Raw genomic sequence first — 18,100 nt, 5'->3', positions numbered from 1 at the left:
ATCGCCCCCGGCGCCAGCCCCCGCTGCCGCCGCCCCTCCTCCGCTGCCCTACTTCCCTCCTCACGGCCCCCCTGCCCAGCCCCTGCCGCAGTCTGGTGCCGCGGCCGCGCCCAGACCCCGGAGCCGTTCTGCGTGTTGCAAAATGGACTCTGAGGGCTCGGCGGGCGCGGGCTGCGCTCCCGGCCCGTAAGCAAAATGGCGGCTGTTTGGCTTCGCCTTGGTAACCCTGCCCCTGTCAGGCGGGGCGGGTGAGCCCCGTGCAGGGGGAGGGAGGGGAGAGCGGACGCCATTTTCCCAGAGAGAGGCAGTGACATAGAAGGGAGCGTAGGAGGCTGGAGGGAGGGAGGCACGGGAGCAGCGGCGGCAGCAGCGGGGTTTGTACACAGGTCCCAGGGCAAAGGCGCCTTTGAGCTGGTCCCTGTAGGGTTCTGCGCACTGAGCTAGGTTTGGGGGGAGGGGGGGTCTCCTCTTTCCCTTTCTTTTACTAGAGCTTGCTGAGGGCTGAGTCCTGCCTAGGGTAGGGATATCCGCAGTGGGGCTGTTGCATTGTTTTGGTTGGGATAGAGAAGGGGCTCAGCTGAGGGGTCCTGCTGCCTGGCCTGTGACCATTACAGGTGAGTCTTTGGTTATTACGAGCATATTCTGCTCTGGGTGCTTTGGGGGAGGGGGGGGTGGAAAAAGAGTGAAATGCGACGGGAATGTCTCATTACCTTCGGTGCGAGTATAACTCCTTCCCACCCTGAAATGTGCTTAATTTCTGTTTAAGTTGCCTTGAATTTGCTTTTCCTTTTGTGGGGTTTGGTTAAAAAATGGCAGGCTGTCGCTATATCTTATGAATATGGCGGGTTACTGTAACTGGAGGAGCTGAGGAGAATTTTTTGGCAGTTACGCCAGATTTATGCATTATGCTCGGAAAATGAGCTAAAAGGAGCTATTATGTGACAACATAGGCTTCCTTGGGCTGGCGGTTTTCAGAACGGGTTTGTGCGTTATTGGGACTGCGTATTGAGTTTTATGAAGCTTGGGGAAGCCTATTCTTTTCCTCCATCCTGTATATTTTTGCTTTGTGGTACTAAAATGGCTCTTTATAGGCCTAATCTCTTTGCCTTCCACACCCCCGCCTCCCTGCCTGCCTCCCTGTTAATATCTCCGCTTCGCGGTGTAACCTGGACAAACGGAGAGCTGTCCCCAGGAGTTTCTGTGCCAATTTAAAAGGGGATCATTCTCCCCACCCCCTTTCTCGAGGCTGTGAGGAGTTGGACCGGTGCACCCCTTTCTCGCTTTAGTTTCTGCAGCCGGTGTTGGTGTTCCCTGGGTGGCATATTTCATTCTCTTTCCTGAAGCTGTGAGTGTCGGTGGGTTCGGCCGTATTGCTGCAGACACCGGGGAAGAGAAACAAACGGTTCACTGTGTGCTACTAAATAGGGTAGAGAAACATAATATAGCCTGATTATAAAGGTCCTGTATTCCCCCATGCTCGGCTATTAGGGAACGTGCGGTGTCTGAAAGCCCTGAGGTCCCTAAAATGCTACATACTACGTGTCGTCAAAAGCAGAAGTTCAGTGCTGCATCTAGATTTACGAATGTTTTAGCCTGTTTATTTACAGCAGCTTAAAGGAATAATAACGAAGCATTTTTGTTACTCAGGGTTCAGATCAGAGAACAGCAAGAGATATCCGTGGGAGTACTTGCAATGCATGATTAATTGGTTATTATCACTATACTTTTGAAGTTACTTTTTTAAAAATGTGGAGCAAATTTATTAATTTCCCTCTTTTGTCCTTTAGAGATTCTAAAAATGGCGGCCTGAGGCTGATGTTGTGGTAATCTAATCAGCTCGGGTCCTCCACACCCCATGCAGTGCGTTTGTCTGCAGCATATTAGTGCCTTACTATGTTCAAATGAAAAGGCCGTTCCCTTCAAATAACGTCCAAAACAGCTCTTGGCTTTTACTGCGATTTAAAAATGCTGTGTTCCAGCTGATTAATTTTATTGGTTATGTGTGTGAAAGGCAAGCGAACGAGACCACTCTTGTCGGGGAGAAGGGGGGTGGAAGGAGGCAGCAGACTCAGGCAGCTCCTTCGAGGGGTGTGTGTGGTGCTCCGAGGTAATCCGGGTGTCGGTTCGGTAAATCGGAAAGGCTCCTGCGTTTGTGATCGATACGGGGCAGCTGTCTGTCCTGCTAACGCCGTAGAATCGGTAATATTTATAGTAATATTTATCAACCACGGTCGTGGATTACGGTCACTAAGACACTCGGCTAAATTCTTCGTGGAAACATATTTGTGAACGTCACGTTCATCTTCCAGGAAATACCTTCACTGGCCATCGCTGTAGTAATTCCATATATTCATAGTTAGAGGATACAGAATGAACTGAAGGCAATAATGCACGCGAGATTATAACCTGTTACTTTATTTAAAGACACAGAATTTCTTCTGCTGCCGTGTAATTTTGGCATTGCGGTTTTTTTTCTTCAGTTTTATATATTGCTAGATAAATTGTGTATGTGATAACACACGCACAAGTCCTGAGGGAAGGTGCGATTCCTAACGTCTAATTTTTTTCCTAAATGAAATATGAACCATTTAGTATCACCACTATAAATATGTTTGAGTGGGGGGAAGGGAGGTCACAAGGATTCATTATTTGGTAGTTGGTGTAGTCTGCTCTGATACATACTATAGCAGCTGCAAATTGTATGTTTTAAGCAACAATAACAAAAAATAAATTTTCACCTTTTTTTTTAATGCCTGTCTTTAGTCTTGTCCTTTAAATTAATGAGATATGAATTCCTATGCCAGTATAGCTTTAGAACCTTCTGGATTTAAGAAATCAAAAGTGAGGTGTTGAAGTGGCAAAGCTGTCTTCAATCTGTGATGAATTTTAATTTAAATACCATTTAGAAGCACTGATGTAGGATTTGAGGTATACCTGAAGTTGAACAGTAGGACAGACTTTTAGGGTATTGTTAATGCATGCCTTTAGTGTGTTTTGAGGGCAAAGGCTGAGTGATTTCATTAATTCTCCAGTAATGCATGCTCCCATCATCTTTATTTATATAAATACAATTTTTTCTTCTAAGCCATGTCTTATTCTCTCTATTTAAAAGTACACGAAAAAGACCAAGAAGATATGGGCCTTTATGGAAACCTTTTGTTTTTTTCTTTCCTTGCCTTCAATTGGAAGCTGCTGTTCTTGATATTCTACAGTCTGCAGCTCTTGATGGCTTCTGTCATGTTCTCAAGCAGATATCTGATTGACAATTAGAGGAAAATAACCTTGGACACTTTACAAAAAATGTTTGGGGGAGGGTAATGAAATAACCAAAAATACTAATTTTCAAATTTTGCAGTTTGTTTTATGCACGAAGAACCTCTTGGGAATTTAGAGATCTTCCAGAGTTTTCCTGTATGAGTTTTAATGACTCAGTTTGCCTTCGTGACTCAGTTTCTCCATTTGTATAAACAGATCTCTGATTTGTTTTAAGGAAATGAGACTACAAAACAAATTCTACCTTTATTTTTTAACTCCATTGATGTTTTTATTTATATATTCATAAAGAATGAAATACCCCCCAACCCCCAAAACTAATACTAGCTTCTTGAAAGAGGGAAGATCTGAAATCTAAATTCCTTTTTTTTTTTTTTTTTTTAAGAATTCTGTTCCACAAACATTGTGTCACAAATGCAGTAATGTGGATTGGACTTATGAATCCATTTATATTAAAGTTTTACATATCTAAAGGAGAATTTTGCTTAATTGTCACTTAAGCTTTTGGGTGAGTGTTTTTGCCATCTGGGAAATTCCAGGGGGGAAATAATACTGACTCTTTAGACTAAATCTAGGGAAAGTTTTTCTTAGGGCTAAGTAACCTCTTCAGGCTACTCTGAGGTAATGCAACTCCTGATTTCTCTTAGACAGCATACACAACTATTAAAGTTCTTCTGGAAAGCAGCAGAAGTGCAGAAATCAGTGTCACTCTGAAGGCTGAAGTGTTTCTCCAGTTCTGTTCTTGGTTTGACTAAGGACAGTGTTAATTTTGCATGCATGCTAATACTAATTTTAGTAAGGACTATTTGTGGGACTGAGTTAAGGAGTGGTGTATGTAATTGTAGAATCATGGTATTGTTCTAACTAGATGAATGTAAATGAAGGTTTAATGAAAGTATTTTGCTGTTGTCATGTGACGTTCTAACAAAATTTAGTGGGAGGGGTGTAGATGGGTGAAGATATAAAATAGAAGGCAATTCAGACTTCTGCAGGGATCCTAAAGAGGTGCATCTGTGTTATTTGCCTCGTGACTTCCATGCAGATGAGCATTTGTGAATCTCTCCAAACCAGACTTTGTTGGAGAGTGTTTTTTCAACAGGTACCCTGTTGAAGTGTTTCCACTGTGCAAACAGTTCTGATTTCTTGCTGAGAGTGACACTTCAGGCATCTCTGGGGGAAAAAAATTTCCACAGATGAGAAACGTGGATTAGGGAAAAAATCCTCAATTCTGTGCTTCCAGATTCTGGATTCTTTAAAATATTAACTGTAGTGGTCTTTTGAATGGTGCAAAATGGATATTTCTATCTGCTTCAGTGTTCATATTTTCTTAGTAACAGAAGAGTTGTACCCACAAGACCTAATCTCTTTGAGGATCCAAAATTCTGCTCGTGACCTTCACATTACAGAAAAAAACTGCTGTAGTTGTGTTCAGAGGAAAGCTGCTGTTAACCTTTAAAGCATAACAAACAAGTACTTAAAAGAAACCTTTTCAAGGTTTCATATACTTGCTAGGAGATGCTGCTATTATATGTATTTCCTTCTGCAAATCTTAATGTAATAATGAAACAGGATTTGAGCTGTGTTGGTTGTTAGAAAATTTTAAGAAGACCTTTGAAGACAGTTAGTTTTATTGCACAGAGTATATGTTTTTAACATGCCTGACCTAAGTGGTGTTGTATCTTACTTTTCAAAATTAAAATATTTAGGGGTAGGAACTACAGTAAATTAGTGTCTATTCAAGTTATGTGTTTGAAAAGTGATTGTGAAGAATATATGATAGTAGCACACAGATTGCATCCTGTGCAGGTAGGGTATGTTTGTTACTTTTGCATATTGTATTACCAGAGTGCTGCCTCTTGTTTCATGTGATAGTTCATGCACTGCTCAGATGGAGAGCCAGTGCTGTAAAACCTGAGTGAGACTTTAAAGGGACCAGCAATTTTGCAAATCAGGCACTTCCAAAATAGTATTGATCCTAGTTTGAGAATTTAAAATTAGCACTTGGATAGTTTAGGTACTACAATTTCATATTGCAGGCTCAGGTTAAGGAAAGCTTTTTTATTTTATTCTCATTTGTAGTTGTGTTTTTTGTGTTTTATGCCATCATAATCTAGGTAATCATTCACTTTTCTATCTTCATCACAAAAGTAAATTGCCTTCAAGTTCAAAGACAAGATGATAAGACTAAATTTTAATGACATTATTGTACTTTATATTGCAACTTAAGAAGGAAGCCATATAATCTGTTGTTGGCCTCCTTCTCATAGAATGGTGTGGAGCTGGAAGGGACCTTCAAAACCACTTTGTTCCAGCGCCCGTGCCATGGGCAGGGACACCTTCCCCTGGAGCTGGCTGCTCATCAGAGGGTGCCCTTGAACTTCCAGGAGTGGCACATGTGCTGCTGCCCTGCACAGCGTGTTTCTGGTGCCTCAGCAGCCTCTCTGGGAAGGATTTCTTCTACCATCTCATCTAAATCTCTCATCTTCCAGTTTAAAACTGTTCCCCCGTGTGCTGGCTCCAGCCGGGCCACCAGCAGAGACCGGTGAAAATGAAAAGCTTTAGAGTCTGTGTGGTTAGCCTGAAGCTGCAAAAAGTACCCAGTGAGGCTCGTTGAAGCTGTATTATGCCAATAGGGTGCAAATCTCTTTCTGTCGAAAGCAGTGGCTTATGTGCTTCCTCACATCACATCTGGGGTTTGCTGTGTTTTACTGAAGATCATAGTGCCCTTAGTGTCAGGTCTTAGTTTGGTTCACCTTGTTACAGGAAATAATAAACACACAGGTCCTCCTGCAAAAGTCAGTAAAGGATCCCATATCTTCATGGCAGTAGCAAAGGAAGCAGTGGTGCCTCAGGGACCTCTTTTTTATAAGCCCCTTCTAGGTACTGAAAGGCATTTGGAGCCTTCTCTTCTCCAGGCTGAGCAACCCCTGTTCTCTGAGCCTTTGTAGGAGAGGTGCTTAGGCCTCTGGATTATCCCTGTGACCTCCTCTGTCTGTTAGCACAGATCCACTTCTTTCTAGTGCTGCAGACACCAGAGCTTGACAGAGAGCTGCAGGTGGCATTGCTTGAGAGTGGAGTGGAGGGGCAGAGTCACCTCCCTTGACCTGCTGCCCACACTGCTTTTGGTGCAGCCCAGGGCATGGCTGGCTTTGTGAGCTGAGAGTGCACGCTGTGAGTTGTGTGGTGCTGCTCACAAACCAGCAGCAAACCTGGCAACCTCTGTGCTCCTCAGGGCTCCTTCTCCAGCCGTGCTCTGGCCAGCCTGCCCTTGTGCTTCCTTGGCACAGGGGCAGCTCCTTGCACTTGGCTCTGCTGAGCTTTGTGAGGGTCACACAGGCCCACCTCAGGCCTGTCAGGGTCCCTCTGGATGATGTCCCTTCCCTCAGAGCCTCATGTGAATGTGTTTAATCCACGTCACCACCAAAGGTTTTAAACAGCCATGGTCCCACTGGCAGTGTGTGAGGAATGCCACTCAGCACTTGTCTCCGAGTGCCATCGAGCTTGGCAGCTTTTGCAGCTTGTACAAGTGCAGCCATGCAGTTCCTTACCCACCAAATGCTCCATCCAGCACTTCATGTGTCTCTCCATTTCAGAGTTCAAGGTTATTTATCACTCACAGAAACTGATCAAACTAATAGCCTGTGTTTGCCACTCAAGACTTCAATTTTATGTAGAATGGTAAATTCAGGTCTTTTACCTTGAGGAGTTCTGAATATTTCACTTTGTTTGGTGTTCATTACTTTTTAACTCTTCGAAATTGATAGGACTGGAGATACCTTCTGACTGTTGGTGATGCTCTTAGCTTGCCTTGGGTAGACAGAGGGGCCTAACTTCTGATTAGAATGGTTATAATGGGCCTGAGCTGAAAACTGTATCACAAAACAGGTGATAGTCAAGTCTAGATGGTTAATCCTGTTTTAACTATTGCTTTAAAGAAAATTTTCTAATAAGGAGTGGTTTTAGTCAGTCCTGCTTAAACTGAAGCTTTGAGAATTACAGCAACTTATGTATAACTTTTGAGGTAGGTACAGAGTGATTACATGTCTCTTTTGGTTTCCAAACCTATCATTCTAGAGCTGTGAAAGAAACATGAATACTTTATATATAATTCATAAACAATACAGTAGTTATTTTACTGGTGATAAGGGTGAGGTTCCTCCCTCAAATGCCTTACCAAGGGATTCCACTGAATTTTTTCCTTTTGCTTAGGATAGGAACGTTTGATGGGAAACTTTAATAATATCTTTAATAATATCTTTAATATTATGAAGGATTTTCATGAATGACTGTGTTGTGAGGTTCTTTTAAATGCTTGTTCCCTGTCTTACTTTCCAGTGCTCTCTTTTGTGCTGAAAGACAAAAGCCAACACTGCTTTTTGTTCCCCTCTGTGTGGCAGTAGTAGTGAAAATTAAAGCTGTTTATTGAGCTTCCATCATTGGGCAGAATTGCTTTGTGCTTGTGTAAAAATCAGGTATTTTATGTCTCTGTTACTATAATTGAAAAATGTACTGAAGCCTCCATTGAAAACACAAAGCTATGGAGTTAAAATGCAGGGAATGGAAATTTCTTAACTCAAATAATACAGTTTTGCAAAATAATTGTAAATAGTTGAAAATAAATTCAGTTTTGTTTTCTTGAAAGTCAGAAGGATCTTTTGATCGTTCACTTCTGTAATTTTTCTGTGTCCTTGAACATGAAATAGTCCCTCCATCTGTTCTCTCATGTTTTCTTGCCAGTAGCCTCCCCAAGTTTTTGTAAAGAACATTGAAATACAGCCAAATTGTTATGAAAATATATAGTCCAGGTTGAACTGTAGTTAATGGATTCTTCTGAGTGCCAGAAAGAATTAGAAGTTTGTGTTTGAAAGAATGTGACTCTCTGACTTGCTTGTGTTTTGTTTCCTAGGCATAGGTGTAGCAGTTAGATGAATGTCTACAAATTGCTTCCATGAGTAAAGCTGGAATCACTGTTGAGCTATTTAGGTAAATCAGGTGTCAGGGATAAAAAAGAGGAGCTAGTTTTTGAAATCTACATAAGTGAAATCATATCAAAACAAAAATATGCTGAGCTGAAGTCAGACTTGAAATATATAAAAAGAATTTACTTCTGTAGTAGGTAGCTAATAATTGCAGTAGACTCCTAAGTCTTATTGAGCAGCATAGAAAAAATTAATTAGCTTATTTGGGATCATGAAGCCCACAAAATATTTATACTGTTGAAGGCAATGCCAATATTTATTTTTAGCCACCTGTTTTTTCAGCCCAAAATCTGTACTTGTTGGGAGGAATATTGGTGACTGAATTGCCATGAGGTATACTGTTATATTTAATAAAAAATAAATAGACTTAGCCCATGCAGTTGGAGATGTGAATTTGGGTATTCTTACAGAATGTGGACTGTATATACTTGCAGAAAGCCTTTATTTTTTAGGATGTTTGTCAGAATAATAATGTAAGATAACAGATACAATGTTTTCATTGAGAGTAATTGCTAAGTCACAGGCAGTTTGTCTAAGTTTATTCAACAGCTTTTTATCATTTTGTGCTAGATGGAGAAATACTCATTTGCAGTAAAATAGCTGATGCAAAAAAAATGACATAAAGCCAAGATATTTTTACTGGGAAACTACTTTATTAATGTTCCTAGCCTTTGAATTTTTCTTTAAAGGCATTTTAGACTTTTCAGTAAGAGACTATAACAGGCTAGTGTTAGGTAGATAATATAAACTTCTCCAGGCAATATGCAATATTGCTATGAAAAAATAATTTTGCACCTCTTCATGTGCTGTGGTTGTTTTGTATTTTACAGTTCCTTGGCTCTCCAGCTCAAATAATTGATGGTTTTTGAATGGCTAGGACTTTCTTGTGTAATTTATTTTCAGAAGTATAGCAGATGTTTAGTAAACTTACTGACATCAAGCAATTGGCAGTTAATTTTCAGTCCTGGGTGTTGAGTTCTGCAAATAGAAAACCTAAAATCTGCAAGTTTGGTGTGTGTTAGTATATCTCTGTTCACTGTTTCTTTCATTGATTCCTTTTCAATAAACTAATCCTCATTCTCTCTGTAACTGCTTTTACCTTTATTTCCTTTCTACCACTCATTCTTTTTCTCTTCCTAGTCCCCTATTTTGTCTAACTTCCACTGAGAGAAGAAAAGGAGTGAAGAGAGAGAAGAGGTAAGGTCAAGCCTTCATATTTAAGGGACTAGCATAAATATTTGAGGAAGAGACCTTGCTTTCACTCACAGCAGTAAGCAAGAGCAGCACTGGAAAGGAAAGGAAAGAAAGGAAAATAGCTTATGTCCCATGGAAAGCAGCTTTGGTGTGTAGCAGAGGCTTGGCCAAGCTGGCTTGGTTTGTGCTCCCAAGCATGGCTTGCTTTGTGCAGGCTGGAGTCTGTGTGGTGAAGCTGTCCCCTGTGTACCAAGGAAAACCTTGGGATGTGATGGAAACTCCAGGTTTTTATGCATCTTGGATACCATGAAGGGGGCAGGGGTTTTTATTTCCCTCTTTTAGGTACTAAAGTCTGACCAATTCATAAAGTTTGGCTGTCATTCCAAATGTGACTGTGGTCTTTATTGAATGTAAAATCCTGCATTTGTCTCAGGGTGTTCCTAAGCTGAATCAGAGAAGTTGTGGATGTCCCACACTGGAAGTGTTGAAGCCCAGGTTGCATGGGGACCCTGAGCAACCTGGGAGCAGGGATGCTGGAACTGGATCATCTGTCAGGTCACTTCAGACCCAGGCCATTCTGTGATTCTGTGCTAGTGAATTTTGCTTATTGGCACTATTTTAAAAGCATGGTTTGAGGAAGAGTCTTACTTTGTAGTTGGTTGTAGTAACAGTGCTTCTTAAATAAGTTGGTCCAATGATTAAGTAGGTCTGTGTCAGTACAACCAATAATGTGATAAAACAGAAATTTGACAGGGCTGGGTGCCCTTGAGCTCTCTGTAGCTTTCTGGAAGTCCAAAAGGAGCTGGGGTTAGCTGTGAGCAGTGTCCTGTGAGGAACAGAAGCATAAGGATTTTAGCCATGATCTGTCGTGTGTGACTTCAAACCAGCCACAGCAGGTACTTCTTTGGGGTTTTGTCTGTCTGACAGGGTACATGAGAAAGGTTGGATGGACATGAGTACTGACAATGTGCAGGTGACCCTGAAGGAGACTGAGGGGCTTGTGAGTGAGGCTAGAAGCAGTTAATATTGTGAGAGGGATATAGAGAACATTAAATCAGTGGGAATGCTGGAGCACACATTCCAAATACCAGATTCCTTCTAGAAAAGGTTGTTTCTTCTATATGATTTGCAGGACTTGGTCATTAATTGGTCTTAATATGTATATTTGAGTGTGCCTACTGTGTCTTATTTTTCCTACTCCCTTTTTTGTTTCAGCACAAATTAGAAGTAAGCTATCTGTTAGGTTACCACAGAAAGCAGCAAACAGTAGCAAAGGTCAGAATTTGGACTTGCAGTTGTTTCTAAGTCTGTGCAGTTCTTACTGCAGTGGTGTAACATCTGGAAGTTGGATATCCATCCTAAACTCTTAGGAAATCTGTACAGTTATGGAGCATGCTAGGGGAAACAGAGAAAACTTCTTTGTATGTAGGATTAGTCATTTATTCATGTATTCTGCTTCTAGGTCTGGTTAAAGGCGTGTTACCTCCTGAGAAACAGACAGCAATGAATAAATATTGATTACTTTATACATTTATTTTATGGTATGTGTATATATGCTGCTTTTTTTTCATATTTGTGTGTTGATACAAGTATATACATATACACAGTAGAGTTCATTATTTGAATGGTACCTAGAGTGTGCCATTAAAATGCCAGTGTCTCTTCCTAATTTTAAAATAATCTCATTTCTTGTTGGACTTGTATGCTCAGAGCAGTAGTAGAAAGCAGCAGTTTAGAAAAGCATGATTTTATTTAATGAAACCTTCTTTAAATCTTCCCTTATTCCTTTCCAATTAAAAAGAAAGTTAAAAAATCAAACCCAAGAAACAAACAGAACCCAGCACACACCTCCCAAATCAAAAACAAACAAAAAAAATTCCAAAGGAGGGGAAAACCTGTAGGTAGGAAAGCCAAGTAATAAAGCTTAGTTTGTTGGCCTTGTGACAGTTCAGGACATGAGTTTTCACTCTGTGTTTGTGGAGCCTGACAAACTATTGATAGTTGCATTTTTAATTCGATTTCTGCTGTATAGATTGTGCCAGGGCATAGGTCTGTCAACTTTGTCGTGGATTTCTTGTGGTCAGGGGTGGTTCCCATGAGCATGCATTAAAATGATTGGCCTGTAAATGTGAAGGAAAGCATGACAAGAATTGCTTTTGCTCATGATTGCAGAACGTGTGTACACACATGATGTAATTGCAGGGAGGAGGAGAATGTTTAGGTTGCATTCTCAATAAATGCAGCTCACACATAGAAGATGCATGCTGAGGTAATAAAATGCAATAAAACAGAATGCTAACTTTTGGTCCCCTATTACCTGAGATGGCTTTGTATAAACAAGTGACAGTAAGATGTGCAGGAGTCAGCAGAGGTCTGAAAGCAGTAATACAGTCTTGGAAATCTTTGCATCTTCCCTGAAAGGCCTTGTTGATATGGGAAGCAATAATTAGTTTTGTAGTTTTGTAACTTTGGAGCTAACCTGGACTCACAGTAGTGTGAATTTTCTACTGGGAGCAAATGGAAATGAAGAGTGCAACACTTGTACCTTCAAATTGACTTGAACTTACAGCCAGGTTAGCATTGCATGCTGGTTAAACTGAAAGGTCTTGCTTAACTTAAGACTCTCATGTTTGTGTGTTTTAACACTGATTTATTTTTTATCTGTAAATCTTGTAACTTTTCTTCCTTGGTCATTGCTTGAGAGGAAAATTGACTGTTTCAGCAATTTTATTTGTTGCTTCAAGTTGATTCCCTTAAGATTGGTACACATCTCATGAAAATGAGCTTTCTATATACTGTGTGTGTTGTGATACTTAATATAGCTCCAGGAAATGGTTATTAATTTCTTGCCTGGATTTAAAGAGTTTAGCAAAAGGGAGCCTCTTCTGTGCTTGTGTTGAGGGGAAATAAGCTCTTATAATCATGAGGTGAACTGTCCATTGCTGGGTAAATTGGAAAACAATGAAACTTTTTAGATGTTGGGGGTGGGGGACTGACAATTATTCCTGGCCATTTCAGGTACTCAATTTACTACATATGGGAAAGTGACTGCTTTCACCTTTGATGTATTTTCTAATTCACTTTTCAAGTTACATAATTTTGCTTTTAAGGAAAGAATTGTCATATGTAGATAGCTTAGAAGGTTTTAATTAATTTTTCTTCAACTGTAGTTACGTGGGTTTTGTATATAGGCCTTGTGAAAGTACAGAGTAGAGAGATGATAATTTGGTTACTGTATAAATCCTTCTGTAGTGACATGAGTTAAGGACTTCATGGTGAAGTTGCATGCATCAGTAGAAAATCTAAATAATTATTTATCTTAAACCAGCACTGTTGCATCTAATGGAATAGCCTGGTTATGGGCTAATTAGAATTAGATTTTTCTCCTTAAACTTCTGTGTTTAGGAAGATCCTGGTAATTTGCTTTGCAGAGCCATTCTGTGATGAAATCTCCCAAATCTTGAAACATCTAAACCATCTAATAACTATTTTTTTATCTTGTAATTTTTGATGGGTGATAACTGCAGAGGAAAATATTGAAGAACTTTACATGTATACAAAATTCATAAAAACAGGAACAAAAAGATTTAGTGTTTTTGTAATGCCCAGTGATGTGAGAAACTTGAACTGATCTAGCAATCCATGTACTTAAGTTAGTGTAGTCTTCTGTGTATGTGGGAAAATTCTTACATTTGAGATAGGATATAATTTAATTGTAAGCTTAATTCCATGTTCCACTTACGTCCCTTTATAAATTAGAAAACAAATGTTAAGTTTCAAGTTGCTTTGAATCTCTTCCTCTCTTCTGGAGTAAATGTATTTTTTCTAACTTCTGTATCCTTTTTGTATTTGTCACATGACAACAATCTGGAAATTGTTCATGGGAAGGGAAAAGCAAGGAACAGTGACACTGCCTGTAAAAAGTTGTCAGATGTGAAGAAGAATAGCAGAAACAGCTTTTATTTTTTCCTCTTTGGTTTTTGTAGTATTGGACATAAACATTGTTAAAAAAACCCCAACAAACTAGACACCCTCATCATAATATAATAATAATATTTCTGTAAGTGTTGTAAGTAGTAATGCTGTCTTGATATATTGGTCTCTCTTTAGGATTTTTTTTATGTTTAAGACAAATAAATTGTTAATGGTGTTCCCGCCATCTCTTACTGATTTTTATGAAAAGTTTTGTAGGTGCATTTAGACAAGAGCTTTAGTATTCTTAGGCATAGAGCAAAGGCTCTAGCAGGTTTAACACTACTGATGTGACACTAAATTACTGCTGTAATTTCAGGAGATCACACCCTGGCCTCCTTCAAGGTTGAGCTCTCTGTGTTTGGGGGTTTTTCCTCCTTTGGGTACAAGTGGCAAAGTTCAGTTTCTTCTCCTGATGACAAGTGATCTTAGCAGGACATGAGAGAAAGGAAACCTGTGGTCTCTGCTAGACCACAGAATAATGTTGTTTTAGTGGAATACCTCAGGGATAATGTATGACTTATTTCCTGTTCTTTAAAGCATAAATTGTGTTCTCTTTACAAAGCCACAGAGATTAATATTTTGGAATGTATTGCGCTCTTACACTTCTGGTTTTTGAGTACAATTAATTTAGACAAAAAAGGGTCCTGGTGTCATAAACAAAGTGGATCATAAGAATTATGGTGAGGCTTCAGGTATTTTAGACTTGATGCAGCTGTTGTCAGAAAGCTCCTGTGTATTCTCTAGGGGCAAAGAGAAGTGCCATTTGAAGTGTAAATCAGTATGAGTGAATGGTGAAGTGTGATGGGTGTGAAGAGGTTGATCTTGCACAAGATAAATGTTTTAACCAGAAATTTGTCTGGGTTTTAGATGAACATTTTATTATTAGGGCAAGATAAACTTTTTTACTGCACTAAATAAAAGCAAAATTTATTTGAATAAGGGATTTTTTTTCCTCCTATAATAAAGCTGTAGGGTGATCATGAGAAAATTTGGTGAATTTAGGAAACTGCCAAAATGCTTTCAGAGCTTAGAGTGTACTGTTACTAATGGAGTAGACTATAACAAAATTGTTGTTAATTAAGGTACAATAGATGAGCCACTTTGCCCAGTAAAGAGCTGATCAATGAACTTTGGACTAGCAGTTTTTATATGGTGGCTTTTAACTCTGTGACCCTGAAATTAACTGGAATAACCAGTGTGGTCTTCCTGTCTTTCAAGTTCATGTACTGCTTGAAGAAAGACTTTCTTAAACAGTAAGTTGTGGAAATGAATGTACCTATGAAAACAGCTTCTTAAAGGCCATGGATGACAGTTTGTCAGAGTTCTGAAAGAATAATTACTTGAAATAGATGGATACTTGCAGGAGTTGGAAAGTACCAAATCATGACAGCAGATAGTATTTTATGACTCATCTAAAATACCAAGCTTCAAAGGATAAGCAATCTCTTCATAGATAAAATTCCCCAGTGGTTGTGTTACTTTCTTTCTGAACTTATAAAAATACTGGGAATATTAGTATGTCATGACAGTGCTTCTGATTCTGACATGGTGGAAAATAATTATTTTCCATCATTCCAAATTTAACATCACTGTAGGGATCATAATTGGATGGCCTATATATAAGGTCACAGTTTTGTTTAATAAGTGGGTGTAGTGTTATTAATTTATCCTAGATCTCCCCCCACTCTCATTACAAGCATTTGTTAAGGATGGCTACTCATAATTAATGAGCAATATTTGTTTGAATTAACTTGGCCATGTAGGTATTGCAAGCCAGTGACTGCCTTCATTCTTCCATACTGATCTGTAGGCAAAGGAAAAGCTTTAGGGAGTTCTGTGTGTGCAATGAAGGTGATAAAAACCAGTGAGTATTGCAATCATGTTCCACTTCCTTTTAGATAAGACATATGTTTAATTCTCTTCAGGCAAAAACATCTTGATTTCTCAAGTTTCTGACCTTATTCAGTGTAGATCAGGTTAGAATTTTTTCCTGAATTCTGACAAACTCTATTTGAATAACTTGCCATAGGGCAGGAAGTTGGTTTTGGTTGAGTCCCCCCTTTTTTTGTTGGGTTTTTGTTGTTGTTGTTTTTGTTGAGTCCCCCCTTTTTTTGTTGGGTTTTTTTAGCTCGAGTGGTGGTGTATGTGCATTGTCCTGAATGGGGGCATGGATTAGCCATTGATTTCCAGTCTATACAGAGCTATTAAACATTCATGGCTCTTCTTTTTCTGCATTATGTTTTAAAAAAGCCCCAAAATCACTTGATTATCAGATTCAAGTGATGTTCACTGACAACACAGGGAAGATCTGCTTACCAAATCTATGATGGTTGGGTAGTCTCAGTTGTTTTATGTAAGTTTGGAGATGTCACAGCCCATGAGAGAGCTTTCTAAATTTGTTCCTCACTTCCTTCAGTCTCCAGGGCATTTTTGCCTGTGTTGTTTTACAGCTGATGCTCTAACTGGTTAGAAGTGTTTAAAGAAAATCTTTTAAGAAAAACCACACCATCAACAAAGTCAAATTTAAGTGCAAGAAATACCTAAGTGAGGATCTTGATCCCAGACAATGTTGTCTAATATGTCTTTTAGACCTACATTGACCCATTAAAGCTGTTTTTTAAGAATTACCTAATGACAGGCATCAAGTAAAAACTCCATTCTGCTGATGATTTGGTAGCATAGGTCACACTGCAGGGAGTGCTGGAACAGCAATTAGCCCTGGCCTAGCTGATTTACCTGGATTTAGAAAATTCATGGTTTCTTTAAAGTTATTGTGTAAATTTTTTACTTTTTTAGAAGATGGGGACTAAATGGTGAGTTGGTGTTTCCTTTAAGTTGTAGGTACACCCATTCAGGGTTCTGCCCTATGAGTAGAGTTAGCTATATGGTGGGAAAATGAGTGCTCACTTAAACTGTTAAATGGGCTTATGGGTTTTTCAACCCTTCTATTGAAAATATTCTATACCTGCTTTTGATTTAACATATTTTTCTTGCTACTTATTCTTGACAATAATATATTTTTTCATAATTGTTTTGCATAGCTAGTGATGCAGTTTTTTACTTGTGGTATTTAGTAAGAAAATGCTTCGTATTTAAATGAGGAAAGCAAAATATTCCAATGGCTACTTGGCCCAAAAGCTTTCTAGTTCATTGTATTTGATGTCTCACATAATAGGACCAAATCACACCTTTTGCTGTCTAGGAGAGTGAACTAGCTGTAGGTTTAGGCACTTCAGACATCTTGGCATGTTCTGAAGTTAATTGCCAATCTTCACTAGTGTTAAAAAATTCAGGAAGTTAGATGAAGACTTGCTGCTGTCTCATACTTTAGAGATGTCTTGTACATGCCACTTTGTCATCTTGAAGGTGCTGGCCTAATCAATAAAAGACAATTCAGATTTAATTCACAGGGTTTATCTGAAGTCCATTTCTCACCGGGGCTTGTGCTTTTTGTCAGTGTAGTGTTTAGCAAGAATAACGTGTTGAAATGAAGTTCAGCCAGGATAGGTGCTGGATTCTACACCTGGAATGGGGCAGCCATGGATGTATGGACAGACTGGGAATGAGAGGCTGGAGAGCAGCAGCCACATCCTGACTGTGTGAACAGAGCCAGGAGGGCCACCCATGTCCAGGGGCATCAGGCACAGCATCACCAGCTGGGCAAGGGAGGGGATTGTCCTGCTCTGCTCTGCTCTGCTCTGGGGTGGCCTCATCTCGAGTGCTGGGGGCCGTTTTGGGCCCCACAATATAGAAAAGACATTAAACTATTGGAGAGTGCCCAAAGGTGGTGAAGGGCCTTGAGGAGAAGCTGTATAAGGAGTGGCTGAGGTCACTGGGTCCGTCCAGCCTGGAGCAGACTGAGGGGAGACCCCACTGCAGTTACAGCTCCCTCATGAGGGGAGGAGGAGGGGCAGGCCCTGATCTCTGCTCTGGTGACAGTGACACTGAGGGAGTGGCTGAAGTTGTGCTGGGGGAGGTTTGGGTTCAGCACTAGGAAAAGGGCTCTGAACAGGCTCCCCAGGGCAGCAGTCACAGCACCAGCCTGACACAGCTCAAGGAGTGTTTGGACAGTGCTCTCAGGCACATGGGGGACTCTGGGAGTGGTGCTGTGCATGGCCAGGAGCTGGGCTTGATGATCCTCGTGGGTTCCTTCAAACTCAGCACATTCTGTGATCCTGTGAAAATACATTGATCTCAAAATTGTTGTGCTCACGTAGACATCAGCTAAGATAAAACATTTTGTGGTATGAGAGGAGTGTCTTTATTAGGCACAGAATGTGCTTCATTGCAAAGTGGTTTGTGGTCTTGCAATTTTGACATTTTGGTGAGAGTTTGCAATTATTCATTATGTAACTGCTGAAGGTACTGGGCGACTTTACTCAAATTACCTAGTCATGTGTAAAACCTGGTCTGTATTTGTGTATAAAAGTGCATTAATTTACTCATCTGTGAATAGCTGAGAGCTATTTCTCTTGGGTGGGTGTTCTGCCCTGTGTAGTAAGGAAAGTGGGGGACTGGTAGTAACTGGCATACAGGTTGGATCCTACATTCACTCGTGTGAGTCAAGCAGATTGTAGTTTACTCTGCAGTTAAAAACTACTACTGATTATTTTTATTTTACTCCTTTAAAAAAATCACTTCCAAAAGTGGTACTGAACAGGCACAATATCTTCTAATGG

General features: G+C 40.0%; 1 protein-coding gene across 3 annotated transcripts in view; it reads left to right on the top strand.

Annotated features, from left to right (window-relative positions):
* Window positions 1-296: 296 nt before the first annotated feature.
* The window catches only part of KMT2E (lysine methyltransferase 2E (inactive)), a 55,587-nt gene continuing 37,783 nt past the window's right edge, over window positions 297-18,100 (top strand). The window contains exons 1-2 of one of the 3 annotated variants that reach the window (XM_063155533.1): window positions 297-614; window positions 9,393-9,449. The gene's annotated coding sequence lies outside the window, so the exon portion shown is untranslated. The remainder of the gene's footprint in view (window positions 615-9,392; window positions 9,450-18,100) is intronic. The other 2 variants (XM_063155532.1, XM_063155534.1) reach the window with 2 other exon arrangements.

The sequence above is a fragment of the Melospiza melodia genome, chromosome 4 (assembly GCF_035770615.1).
Source record: "Melospiza melodia melodia isolate bMelMel2 chromosome 4, bMelMel2.pri, whole genome shotgun sequence".
Taxonomy (NCBI): Eukaryota; Metazoa; Chordata; class Aves; order Passeriformes; family Passerellidae; genus Melospiza; species Melospiza melodia.
The sequence above is the reverse complement of the archived record's forward strand: the minus strand, read 5'-3'. Positions and strand labels throughout refer to the sequence as shown.